Source organism: Grus americana, chromosome 10 (genome assembly GCF_028858705.1).
Source record: "Grus americana isolate bGruAme1 chromosome 10, bGruAme1.mat, whole genome shotgun sequence".
NCBI lineage: Eukaryota > Metazoa > Chordata > Aves > Gruiformes > Gruidae > Grus > Grus americana.
The window spans coordinates 4436898-4449186 of record NC_072861.1 but is presented as its reverse complement, the minus strand read 5'-3'; the positions used below and the strand labels follow the sequence as shown (position 1 = coordinate 4449186).

The 12289-nt window shown below is 38.9% G+C and overlaps 1 protein-coding gene across 8 annotated transcripts in view; it reads right to left on the bottom strand.

Annotated features, from left to right (window-relative positions):
• NRG4 (neuregulin 4) overlaps window positions 1-12289 on the bottom strand; it is a 59146-nt gene that overhangs the window by 41736 nt on the left and 5121 nt on the right. Inside the window, exon 2 of one of the 8 annotated variants that reach the window (XM_054836381.1) lies at window positions 9030-9135. The exons of the other annotated variants lie outside the window; for them this stretch is intronic. The gene's annotated coding sequence lies outside the window, so the exon portion shown is untranslated. The remainder of the gene's footprint in view (window positions 1-9029; window positions 9136-12289) is intronic. 8 annotated transcript variants of the gene reach the window in all.

Sequence of the window (12289 nt, the reverse complement as noted above, 5' to 3'; positions counted from 1 at the left end):
TTGCCTTTTTTCCTGCAAGAGTCGATTTAAAAGACTGCAGATTGCTTTCTAGAAAGCTTTTGTCCTGTACTGAAACAGGTAATGAGAGAGAAGTTCATTGTAAGTTTTTGAAGAAAACCCAAGTTTGAGCCTCACTCTGAATGAACTGTTTTTGAACAGGTATTCTGTGCATTAGCGTATCTTCTAAGTATTTTTAAATGGAAATCCAACCCTCAGAACGCAGCTGCGAAACCAAGCTGACAGTGGGAATACTGAGTAGTTTTTGGGAGAAGGAAATATTTAATGGCTTCTATTACAGTCTCATGACAGCTGTGGCCTATCTATTGGTGATCTACAGCTGAATATCTGTAGTAGTAGTATCACTGAGGACAGCCATCACTGCTGTCTGAAACAGAATGGTAGGGTCTGTTAAATCACTGCTGAGCTGCATCTTGTGGTACTTTGGATTGAGCCAATTCATACATGAAATGTTGAAAGACTTGTACTCTGTGGAATTTTTGTTCAATTCAAAAGGAGGAATAAAAAAATCCCCAAAGGCAGAGAAAATGCCAGCGGTTTCTTTTTACCCCCCTGTCCTGGTTTCAGCTGGGATAGGGTTAATTTTCTTCCTAGTAGTGGGTATAGTGCTGTGTTTTGGACTTAGGATGAGAATAGTGTTGATAATGCACTGATATTTTGGATGTTGCTTGGCAATGTTTACACCAAGTCAAGCACTTTTCAGCTTCTCGTACTGCCCCGCCAGCAAGGAGACTGGGGGTGCACAAGGAGCTGGGAGGGGACATGGCCAGGACAGCTGACCCCAACTGGCTAAAGAGATAGTCCATACCATATGACATCATGCTCAGTACGTAACTTGGAGGAAGCTGGCTGTGGGTTTAGACTGTGGCTCGGGAACTAGCTGGGCATCGGTGTTCTGTGGGTGGTGAGCAATTGTTCTGTGCATCACTTGTTTTGTATATTCTATTCTTCTTCTTCTTCTCTTCCTTTTCTGTCATATTCAACTGTCTTTATCTTAACCCATGAGTTTTACTCCTTCCCCCCGCACCCTCCCCATTTCTTTCTACCATCCCACTGTGTGTGGAAGAGTGAGCGAATGGCTCTCTGATTGTTTTAGCTGCCTGCCAGGTTAAACCACTCAGAGAACTTCAGAGACTAGTTAGTGTGTAGTGGCTGAGGGTTTTTTAAATGCATGGTGTTGTATGACTTGTATTGAAGTCTTTTAAAATAAATTATTTAAATATTCAGGAGTTTGTTGAAGGATAAATTTGTGATGAATATAACTGTGACATGTTGAGATTCATGGATATCTTCCCCAGACTTGGCTTCCTGCTATTGTTTTCTAATGTGAACATGAGGAAGAAATCCTGTAGTAGTCTGCTTCTTGTGAGACAGAAATAACTGATAAGACAGTTTCTCTGTGGTCTTAGAAGTCAGGATCAGGTCACCGTAGTGACTCTTGAGACTAACATCAGAAAAAGTTTAGATTTAGTTAAAGATACTGAAGATCTTTACTTTAAAGATACTATTTACTTGCATCTATTATTCTGCTGTAGAAAAAGCAATTGTTGTGCAGGTAAAATAACATGGTTCTAGCTAAGCAAGAAGCTGTAACAGTTCTCTTGAAGTGCTGCTTTTAGGCTGGTACCCAGGCTTCCTATCCTGCCAGAAAGTAAAGGAGTGTAAATGAAGGTATTCTTTGAAATGCTGGGAAGGCCTGGAGTGCCAGGCAAGGGATTCCCTCAACAGCCGGAGGAATAGGACTCTAACAACACTTTGAATATTGAGCTACATACTGCCCAGTTGTAAGGGTGGCGTTTGTTTGTTGTTTTTTTTTTTAAATTACATTCTCTTTTGAATAAAAATCTCTATCAGCAACTCCCTTGTACTCTTCTGAAATTTGGGAGCTATGGAAAGAAACTTGGTCCTTTGTCCTTTAGTGGCTGGATGTTGCACCCAATCCGAATACACTGTTTCAGTCTTAAGATTAGATAGGCTTGTTGCTTTTGAAGAACTTCTTTCAGTCTAAGATGATTTTCCTTTTTTGAGGGGAAGGCACTACAGTCAAAGTAGCTGGTAGCGTGCCAAGGCCTAAACACAAAAGTACTGGATACAGTGAACAAAGACTAATTGGTTATTTGTTTGTCATATTTGGAAATGCAGCCAGTTCTCGGAGTGCCTGGGTGACTGGCATCAGATAGTGTCTGATTGATATTTGCTGGGTTAAATGAAGTAAGTATATCATCTAGTGAGAAGTGATCCACATCCTCATCTAAAGCCACTGTTAACTAGCACTTTCACAGACTACCTTGGTGGTGAGATTTCATAGACTGAGTGAATATGTGAAGTGAGCCTTCTTCTGCTTCACACCTTCAAATAAGGATTAAGGTACATGGGACAAATTGGGAAATACAGGCTTGGACAGTTCATTTTGTCAAGAGAGGGAGGACTTCATGCCTTAGCGCCCGTGTATTTCACGTATTCACTTTTGTTGTTGGCGGTGTGGGACAGGAGCTTTCTCTCCAGGTAATATTTAATGTAATGAAGTACTTATCTTGATTATGATGCTATCATAAAGCAATACAGAGTGTTTTATCATAGAATGAAGACAGAAAAAGGGAAGGCCAGTGTTCAAAATATTAAATTATAAAATGGAGAATTTGGTATCAGAGGGAAGACAGGTAGTGGTGGCACTTTACTTCCCCAGAAGGACATCTGATCTTGGGACTGGATACTGTTTCTGTTTAAATGGTTTAGCAAAGCACTTCAGTCTGAAATAGACTGTTTTTCTATTAGTTTCACTGCGTATGTAAAGCATACTGCATGAACAGCATTTGGCAGGACAGGAACATAATGTATCTGAAAACTTTAATTATATGCTGTAGGCAGCTCTGTCTAGGTCAGAAGACACCATATTATCAAATAACATAGGCATTCAGAACTTGCACAGTAGCTTGATTATTCATTGAATAATTGGTCTTTGTTAAGCAGATAATGGCACTGTTTGCATTCAGAGCCTAGGTTTGCAGTATATGATATAGAATATTTTTATTTTAAATCATCTGTTATCTAGCTGATGTAAGAGCTAAATAGAACAGAGTTCAGTAAAAGTTTTTACAACAGTGAAGACTGCCTATTCTACTGGGCAAGTCGCATTTCTACTTACTGTACGCTACCAGCAGTTCTGCAAGTGTCTAAGAGATTTTTTGGTTTATTGAATTTAATTTTGTATGGGTGAGTGTCTGTAGCAACACTTGGGGCCCTACAGACTGTTTAAACATAGACTGTATGAAAAACCAAAACAAACAAAAAAATGCCCTGAAGAGTAAAACAGTTCAGAAGCTTCTCAAACTGCTCAAGGGCAGAAAGGGAGGAAAATAAATAGTGAAGGAGAACAAGTGTATGATTAAGACGCACAAGTAGGAGTTACAAGAGAAATAGCATGTCTTTCTCTCTCATGCACTGTGCCTTATTTTACTTATCTATAGAAGAGAAAGTATTTCTACCTTATGAATAATTACTTAGGCTTTTTAATGCTTTAAGATCCCAAGGTGGAATAGGAAATTGACTGCAGTGTCAATAGCTGATCATTTTTGCAAGTATGGCAGAGTATGATCTGAGGTAAGTTTGCAGGTTCCTCTGGATACTCACTTATGTAAGCTCGTGCTTGGAGGTAACTATCAGCGTGGTAAAATCCCCAGTTGCTTCAGTACAGTGTTTTAGAGGGGCTGGGGAACAGGTGATGATGAATGGACCTTTTACCTCTATATTTTATCCTGCTTAAGCCAAGCATCTTATTTTCTTTTTCCCAAAGTGGAGTTTAAAAGAAAAGCTATAAGGTGATAACATTATTGCCTTAAAGGATAACAAAAGTGATCAAACTGAGAATGCTACAATAAAACCGTAAAACCACTGTAAGTGATCAAACCCACTCAAAGTAATGGTTTTATTTTATCAAGTGCAGCATACTCAGTTAATCAAAACCCATGTTCTATATCTGTGACAGTTTAGCCTGCAGAAGATCAGTCTGCCTTGCAGTAGAGAAGTTGTATTTTCTGTATGAGCTATATACCCATTTGAGCTGTGATCAGCACTCCTTGCCTTCCCTAAGGAGATGGCAGTGATTGTAGCATTTATCATACATAAAGGAATCTGTCTTGCTGTATATAGCTGTGAAAAGACGTGGAAAATAGGGACAAGGAAGGCATGCCCGTGATCTCAGTAACCCTTCAGACAAGAAAACTGATGGTGAACTAAGGAAATTGCTTCCCCACTTCTCACTTGAACCCCATCTTTAGCCACAGCAATAGTTATGAGTTGGGCTGATTTGGTAGCATGTCTGTATTCTGGTAGCAGAATATTGTCTGAAATGCTGGTGTAGTGGTCTGTGCATGAAGCTGTTGACCTGTGCTGCAAAGACATGAACCTCTAGGTGAAAGCAAATTCTTGTTCACTCCAGAAATTAAGTACGCAGATAGAATGCTGTGGCTTACGTTAAAAATGGTTACTTAAAAATGAAGTGAAATGATGGGCAAGACTGAATTGTTGGCTTTCAAGGAAAAATCTAAATGCATACCAATGTTTTCATAAGAGCTGGGAGTTTGTCTGGATTATTTAGGAATGAAAAAAGCCCAGAATGTAATGCATTGTGACTGGAGCAGAGACATGAAACCAAGGGCAAAAGTTCTCCTGTTTAGGGAAGGAAAGATGGAGCATACTGACATGGCTGAGGTCTTTTCCAAGGGAAAACACTGAACGTTTGAACTTTGCTTTAGTCCTCTGTGCCTTACAACATGTAGCAAAGCTGGTTGATTGGTGACTCTTCTGACTTGGCAAAATTAAGGCCGCTTTCTGGGAAATGCGGTGAAAGAGCCTCAGAGGCTGCTCTGGGGATGCTTGCAGATTTGCGCTACTATGAGAAGTATGTGCCTTTGCACAGGAAGGAGAAAGAAAGGACTTGCAAGTCAAGATCAAAATAAAAAATGATATATCAAGGTGCCATACATGACCTGATTTTCACTTCTCTGCTATGGGTGATGAAGCTACATGGTACTTAATTTCTAATGACTTTCCTCCTATCAGGCTAAGTATTCTCTTCTTTTCACCCCCAAAGGACTGAACTATAAGGATTCTTTTGATTTGAGCAAGGAGAGATATATGTAGCAACAGCTACTGAATCTATGTGCTGGACCTAGCTGCTTCCCTTCTCACCTATCATGGCATTTGGTATCAATGGCATTCAAGTTGCTAAGTGTTAATTTAACATCGAAATGAAAAGATGGATGAAGATGTTCATAGCTAGAGTACATATATCCCCTATGCAAGGGATGTGGCAGTGTTGTATGCAAGCTTAGATTTTTGTCAGTTTTGAGATATTTCTGTGTTTGTTTTAGTGCATGGATAAATGGATGTTTAAACTAGTCCTCATCTTTTCCCCAAGGTATAGTTTTGCATTTTTATAACCATTTATAACTGAAGTATTGAAGGAAACCTTTCAGGCATGAGTATTTAATAAATTAAGATCTATTAATGCTGTTCAGTGTTGCAATCCACTTGCCTAGAAAATCCTACCAGGTTTTTCCTTAAATAAGCAAGTAAGATCTCTTGCTCTTCCCCAGTTCTGCCACTATATCCATTGAATAAGTGCGTAGGTCAGGTTAAGAAAAGTGTGTTTGCTGTGTGGAATTTTTGTTATTATCTAGAGTATATGTATGTACATATGGATCCTGTAATTTTTGTGCCTTCAGAGCTCTCAGTAAGGTCATCCTGCTGCAGAGATTCAAGTTTGATTCATACTTTATACCAAGTTGTCTCTGGGACAACCTCTCATCCCGTTGATTTGCTGTGATATTTTATGCTAACTGTAGCAAAAGGAGAAAATGCTTAAGGAGAAATATTTTAAGAATTGTAGGTGTACTTTTCATCTTGTGGACAGAAACCGGTACAGTAAAGGGGAGAAAAGTCAGCATAATGTGACCAGTCATCTCTGTAAGTTGTCGATGGAGCACAGTTTGAGAACATCTGGACTGTAAAATGCACCTCTTGAACTTTCATTGATCGGTTCCTTGGGCTGTCAGCCATGAAGTATATTTTTAGATACTTGCAGCAAATCTTATTTTCTGTGAAAGAATGCCAAATCCATAGTTTGTCAGCTGCTGTTTTTCAGTAAGTAGGGAAAAGGGATTTGGGGTTGAGTTAAATAGTTAATTTGCTGCTGCATTGCAGACTGCAGTTAGTATAGCTCTACCTGAGTTAGCTTTAAACTAGGCAGCTGGCAACTAGTATCAAAGTCCAGCTGCAGCAGTGCTAGCTCAGCATGAGCTGCTATAATCCATCTCTCTAATCCAAAGAGGAAAACTATTGGCCTGGACACAGTAAAGCAATCTTTTCTTTCAGTAAGCCATTCCTCTAAAAGCAGAGAGGGGAAAATTGTGTGTGTGTCTTTAATTTTTATGGCTTGTGTTTTAAGGTATTTTTTAGAAGAACAAAGGGAGGCATAGTAATTTTATGGAAAATGAATGGGTTGACCCCTTATATGGGTGAAAATTTGATGCGTGCTACAATTACGTATCACACTATAGCACGGGTATTCCTTGGGACTTTTGAAGTGGGATGTGCTCTTGTTGAAAGTCGGAGAAACTCGTTTTGCCCTATAAATGTGTGCTCTGTCTGCCATCTGCAGTGGTATACAAGTTAGTGGTAAAATGCTTTAGAAGTGTGTAGCTGCCTGAACTGATCTAAACTCATTGATTGGCTTAGTCCCTTAGGAGTCAGAAGTGTTCTGTGCTTGTATGAGGGTGCACTCTGTTTTGGCCTGCCTGTACTTGGCAGATCATTTTTCTAGCCTTTGGATGCTAACACCCCTCTCTGAGTATTCTCTGAAGTTCGTCATGCTTGGTTTGGACACCTGTCTGTTTTGTGTTTAGTAGAAGAGTGTTTCTGTATTACCAGCTGTTAAAGAACGGTAATGTGCATTAAAAAAAAGTACTTGTTAATGGAATATTTTTTTTTAAACTTGATCATCTTTGATTCAAGACAGAAGTTTTCCTGTCCTTGAAGCGTTCCCTGTTTCATGCTGTCTATCCTTCAATTTTTCCTAAAAGATCCTATCTTCAGAATCACAATATTTATGATAGGTCTGTTAGACCAACCTGTATTTATAAGCTATTTAGTATATAGTTGTTCAAAACTGTGTAATCTTATTACTGCAAACATAATCTCAAATTAGATTAAGTACTTTGGAGCTGGGTTTATGTCACTTTAAAATACACCTTCTGAAGTACCTAATGTGTCTCTAAGTAGCATGTGAATAACAAAAGTATGGGCCGTTTTTTCTTGCCTTGAAAGACCGTTCATTTCTAGGACCTTAAAAATCATAGAATTCTGATTACCCTCTTGCGGTGAAGTTTGCAGTGGATGTCTTTGACAATTCTCACTGAGAACAGATGCTTGATACCATCTGAAAGCTTTCTATCCTGTGTTTTTCAAATGTTGTAAACTCAACAGGTCATTGACTGTCACTTGTCAACATGATGTTTGAAATCAGTACATTGAGAGTGAGAAGGATAACACAAGAGAATAACAGTTTTATTAAGGACCAGGGTTTTGGAGCTATGAAGATTAGAAATGAATGGTCACAAGGTATTGCCTCTTTAAACACCTTACTGGCCTTCATAGCAAGCAGTTTATCTCCTATCATAGAATCACAGACTGGTTTGGTTTGGATGGGACCTTAAAGCCCATCTAGTTCCAGCACCCCCTGCCATGGGCAGGGACACCCTCCACTAGCCCAGGTTGCCCAAAGCCCCATCCAACCTGGCCTGGAACACTGCCAGGGATGGGGCGTCCACAGCTTTTCTGGGCAACCTGTGCCAGTGCCTCACCACCCTCATAGTAAAGAATTTCTTCCTAATACCTAGTCTAAATCTACCCTCCTTCAGTTTAAAGCCATCTCCCCTTGTCCTGTCACTACATGCCCTTGTAAACAGTCCCTCTCCAGCTTTCTACTGCATGTTTTTATGATGTCAAGTGCAGTAAATATCTGACCTGAGGCCAATACAATCTTAATTATTCTTGTTTTATTGGAGAATTTGTATTGATTTTGCATCTTTTTATATTTCTGATTCAAACAGGACTTTAAAACAAAATTAATTTTGTTTTTGAAAGATTTTATATATGTATTTTAAAAACCTCAACAACCTACACTTATAATACTGGAGGATTTTCTTTCTGTTGGGAAGTGGCATTTTTCAGCAACTGAGTGCCAGGCCAAAAGTCAGAAACTTGAGTTCTAATCCAGACTCTGGCACCTATTTGCTATGTGGTCTTGGACTTTGGGTTGGTTAGAGAGTATGTACTCATTAGTTTACTTAAATTTTAAAGTGCTAGTGAGTCTTTGGCTGGAGATAAATTATTTAGCAGATAGTGATTGCGTTGGAGGGGTTAGTGCAATGTTGATGTAAAAATATTTCTGAAAAATTTCCAACAGTTTGATCAGCTCTTCATGTTTTTAATCCAGAAGCTAATACAGATACAGCTTCCTTGCTCTCATCTATCTGTCTTTGGACACTTTTTTTCTGAGTTTCCTACCTCCTAGAAATGTTAATTACTGTATCCTGGTAAAGTTGTTTTTTTTTTTTTTTAGTTTTAATAAAGGTGAATTGATAAATCCTAACAAAAGTCAGTGTTTGCAGCTGTTACAGACACAGTTCTGTTTCAAGCAGGTGGCTGGTATGTGTTATGGATTTAAGAGCAAGAATGTGTTTTATTTATAACTTAGCATTTGTTTAGTGTTTCAGGACTTGCAGTATGGATCCCTTGCATAACCATTGCTTGAAAAGCATCCTTTTATCTGATCAGTGTATTAGACAGAACCTCCTTATTGGATATGGGTCATGGGACTTGAAGTACTAAATAAGATACTGCTAAAATAGAGCTGAGAAGGGTGGCAGGATGACTGCTACGCTGGGTCACACAGGAGTGGCCAAAGCTTTTCTGTTTGTGTGGTGCCAAAAGAGGCATAATGCCCCTACCTTGCTTTGGTGGATGCTTAGGAACAACAGCACAGAATGTTGGAGGATGACAAAGATTTTTGTGTGGTCCACTGTGGTCAGGTTGTCCTGTTTTCTTCATGATCTTCTGTTTTAAAGAAAAGTGAGCAAACAAAGCTTTTTCAAATACATCTGCTTTACATCTCCTTGGACTGAAGTCCAGGGTAGCAGAGTCTGTTGCATAAACCGGTCCATTGTACTACATTTCTCCAGCAAGCACTGTCATGTGTGATATAAGTGTTCACAGAAAATTATGGTACCTCCTTTAATAAATGTTTCTTATAATTACTTAATACACAAGCAAAAGCAACTGTGGTCTGATTCAGAGTTAGTGCTGGGCATTTTAAGTGAGAATAGCTTTTCTCAATCATTTCATCTCCCCAACTTTTTTCATCTGTAAATAAACAACTACAGCTCTATATTTAAAGAGCAGCCTAGGAATTAACCTACGTGACTTTTACTTGAAAACACATGTGGGGTTTTTGTATGCTATTTGTTTCTTCCCATTTTGCTATGATTTGGTAAATATTGAGTAGAACAATTACTGAAAAGCGTACTTCTGGAGTTACCAGAGAACCTGAAGTCAGGTCCCTGTCTGAGCAGTGTTCCCGTACTTTCTTCTGTATTGTCAGTGACAGCAGAAACCTCACTGGGCTCTGCAGCACCTCTGGTGTTCTTGGTGCCACTTCAGGAAGACCAGCTCTGAAGTGAGGGTCCTCTGCATTTTTGTTAGGTTCATCAGTTGCTTATCATTATGCTATCTTTAAGTTTATGATCAACACTTCTCTAAGGCAGGGAAGTACTCTCCCACCCTACCCCCCCCTCCTTGAAGGGAGAGCTGTGGTCCAGGAAGTCATGGTTAACTAATATGTAGTAAGTGCATTTCATCACCTGCTGAGGGAGCCAGGGTTATACAGTTAAATGCACTAGCTGTATTTTAAACTAATGACTATCAGTATGCTGCATGCTATGATAAGGCAGTTAAATCTTGCATTTTAGGCTCTCAGTGGTTAGGAAAGAATTTCCCAGCCACTAACAGTACAATTGTTGTGTCTGCATGCACTGTGCGAAATAATTTTCCTCTAAAGTATCAGCCAGGATGTGAATTCAATAACTTTATTAGCTGTCTGATCTTGCAGAGTGAGGTTTAACCTGTATGCATCACCAGGATGAAATACTGCAGCTATTTGTAAATTTACAATCCAAACAGCTGGGCTATTTGTTTCCAAAAGCTAAACTACAAAGCATAGCGCTGTTTGGGAGAAGCGCAATGTATTTCACATCAATAGGCTAATTACTATATACTTGCTTTTAAGATACACAGTAAAGCCATAAATTGATATAAATTTATTGCATTTTGTCTGGAATGTTGCCCATAATACTTATCAGGAATGACAGAACCTAGACATTTCTCAAATATATTTGTAGTATGGTTGGTTCTTATAATAAAATCTTTACTTCCAGATGCTGTTTTTGACTTGTCTAATAGCTTGACTGGATTTAGTACCAGTCTACTTGGATTTGTTTTGATTCTGTACTGCTGATTGTGTGAGACGCACACAATTGCTCTAAAAACTTTCTTCTCAGTCCTCGTCTTATATAGGAATATAATATTTACGGACCTCACAGAGCCATAATTGGTAAGATGCATTGAAATCCTTGGCTCCAAGAGAATAAATAAATGCCAAGAATTTCTCATGAGGTTTTCTCTGTACTTTGCCCCCTTCTTATTGTAGTGTTGTGATTTTTTTTGTATTTTGTTTGACATTAGCTCCTCTAGAAAATTAGAGAATACTTTTAAAACTTTCTAAAGGCATTTCAATCTAGAATCTATTGGGCTGGATTCTAAAGAAAATAAAATTTAATAGCTTAAGGAAGAGTCTTGAGGCTGAAGTCTAATTGGCTGAAACACAGTCTTCAAGTTACATTAATCTAAGGGTATGGGTAGATACTCAAGCTTGTATTTATTAGAAGATATTGTGGATGAAAATTAAAATGTGGTGAGTTTTAACCCTTTTCATCGTGGACAGGGAGTGACCCTAGTACTTTCACATGACTAAGACAGTGTCCCCTAAGACAGATTGACAGTGTCACCCCTCTGAATTGAGACATATATCATATTGAGGGATGTCTCAAAGAGGGTTGACTCAATTATTTGTGTTACTCTGTCACTAGTGTTAAAAGCGTGAGTGAAATTCCAGCTCTGTCCAAATAAATTTTGCTGTTGGATTCAAATGGACTTGTATTTTTACCTCAAAAACCATTAGCAGACTGCAAAAATTAAGTGCATGTGTGATTAACTCAAATCTAAATCAGAGAAGACCTGCCAGGTATCTGTATAGAACTAAACACACTCATTCTAGCATCTTGAAAAGCGTTTGTATTTTATCTTTACTATTCTAAAGAGTGGCTGGACCTATCTTGCTTGGCTTGAAAACAAAAGACATCGCTGCAGGTCTCTGGTTAGTGGCTTTTCATTGCATGTCAGTGAAAAAGGAGTAAGAAAAGGACAACTAGAAGCAAAATCCAAGAGTTGACTCTTGACAGACACAAGCAAAGCAAACTTCTTTGAAACTAAATCGGTACTTGATTTGCTTCCAATAGTAATAATTTGGCTTAACGTGACTCAGCTAGGTTAGTGTCATCCCCAAACATTTAAAATTCAGAAATGGAATTGTTGTTAGCCAAGCAAATATAAACCCAACTTTGGGTTTCAAATTTAATCTTTTAATATTTGATCCAAGGGAGATTGGAGTTATTTATTTTTTTCTTTTGAGAACCAGAATTTGTGGCACAAAAAATCTTGGTTGTCAGGGTGGGGGAGGGGGAAGAGTGCCTGTGTTATGAAATTTGTCCAAATGATTTTTTAAGCATGTGCTGGCTGAGCCCAGAGTCATTTAATTTCCCAGACCGGAAAGAAGCAGATGTTTTCAGTCCAGTGGAGCTCTTGATGCCAGGCCTGTTCCTATCAACATGTGCAGTGGCACATTGCAAAAACTAATACTGAGCTTTTCAACTGTGACCCCAGAAGCAGTATCAACACAGCATCTTGCTGGAGCTATTTATCCAAGCCTATGGTCCGTATTAATATCCTAGTGCTGGGCTGTAAAGAGAGATCATCTCACTAGGAGCCACGTCTGGTCTCAATGGTGCTGCTTTGTATATGTGGATATTTTTCTCCAATGAAAGTATCCTCTCCAGCAGTTGGAGCCATAAGCAGAGCAGGAAAAGTTGAGACATGC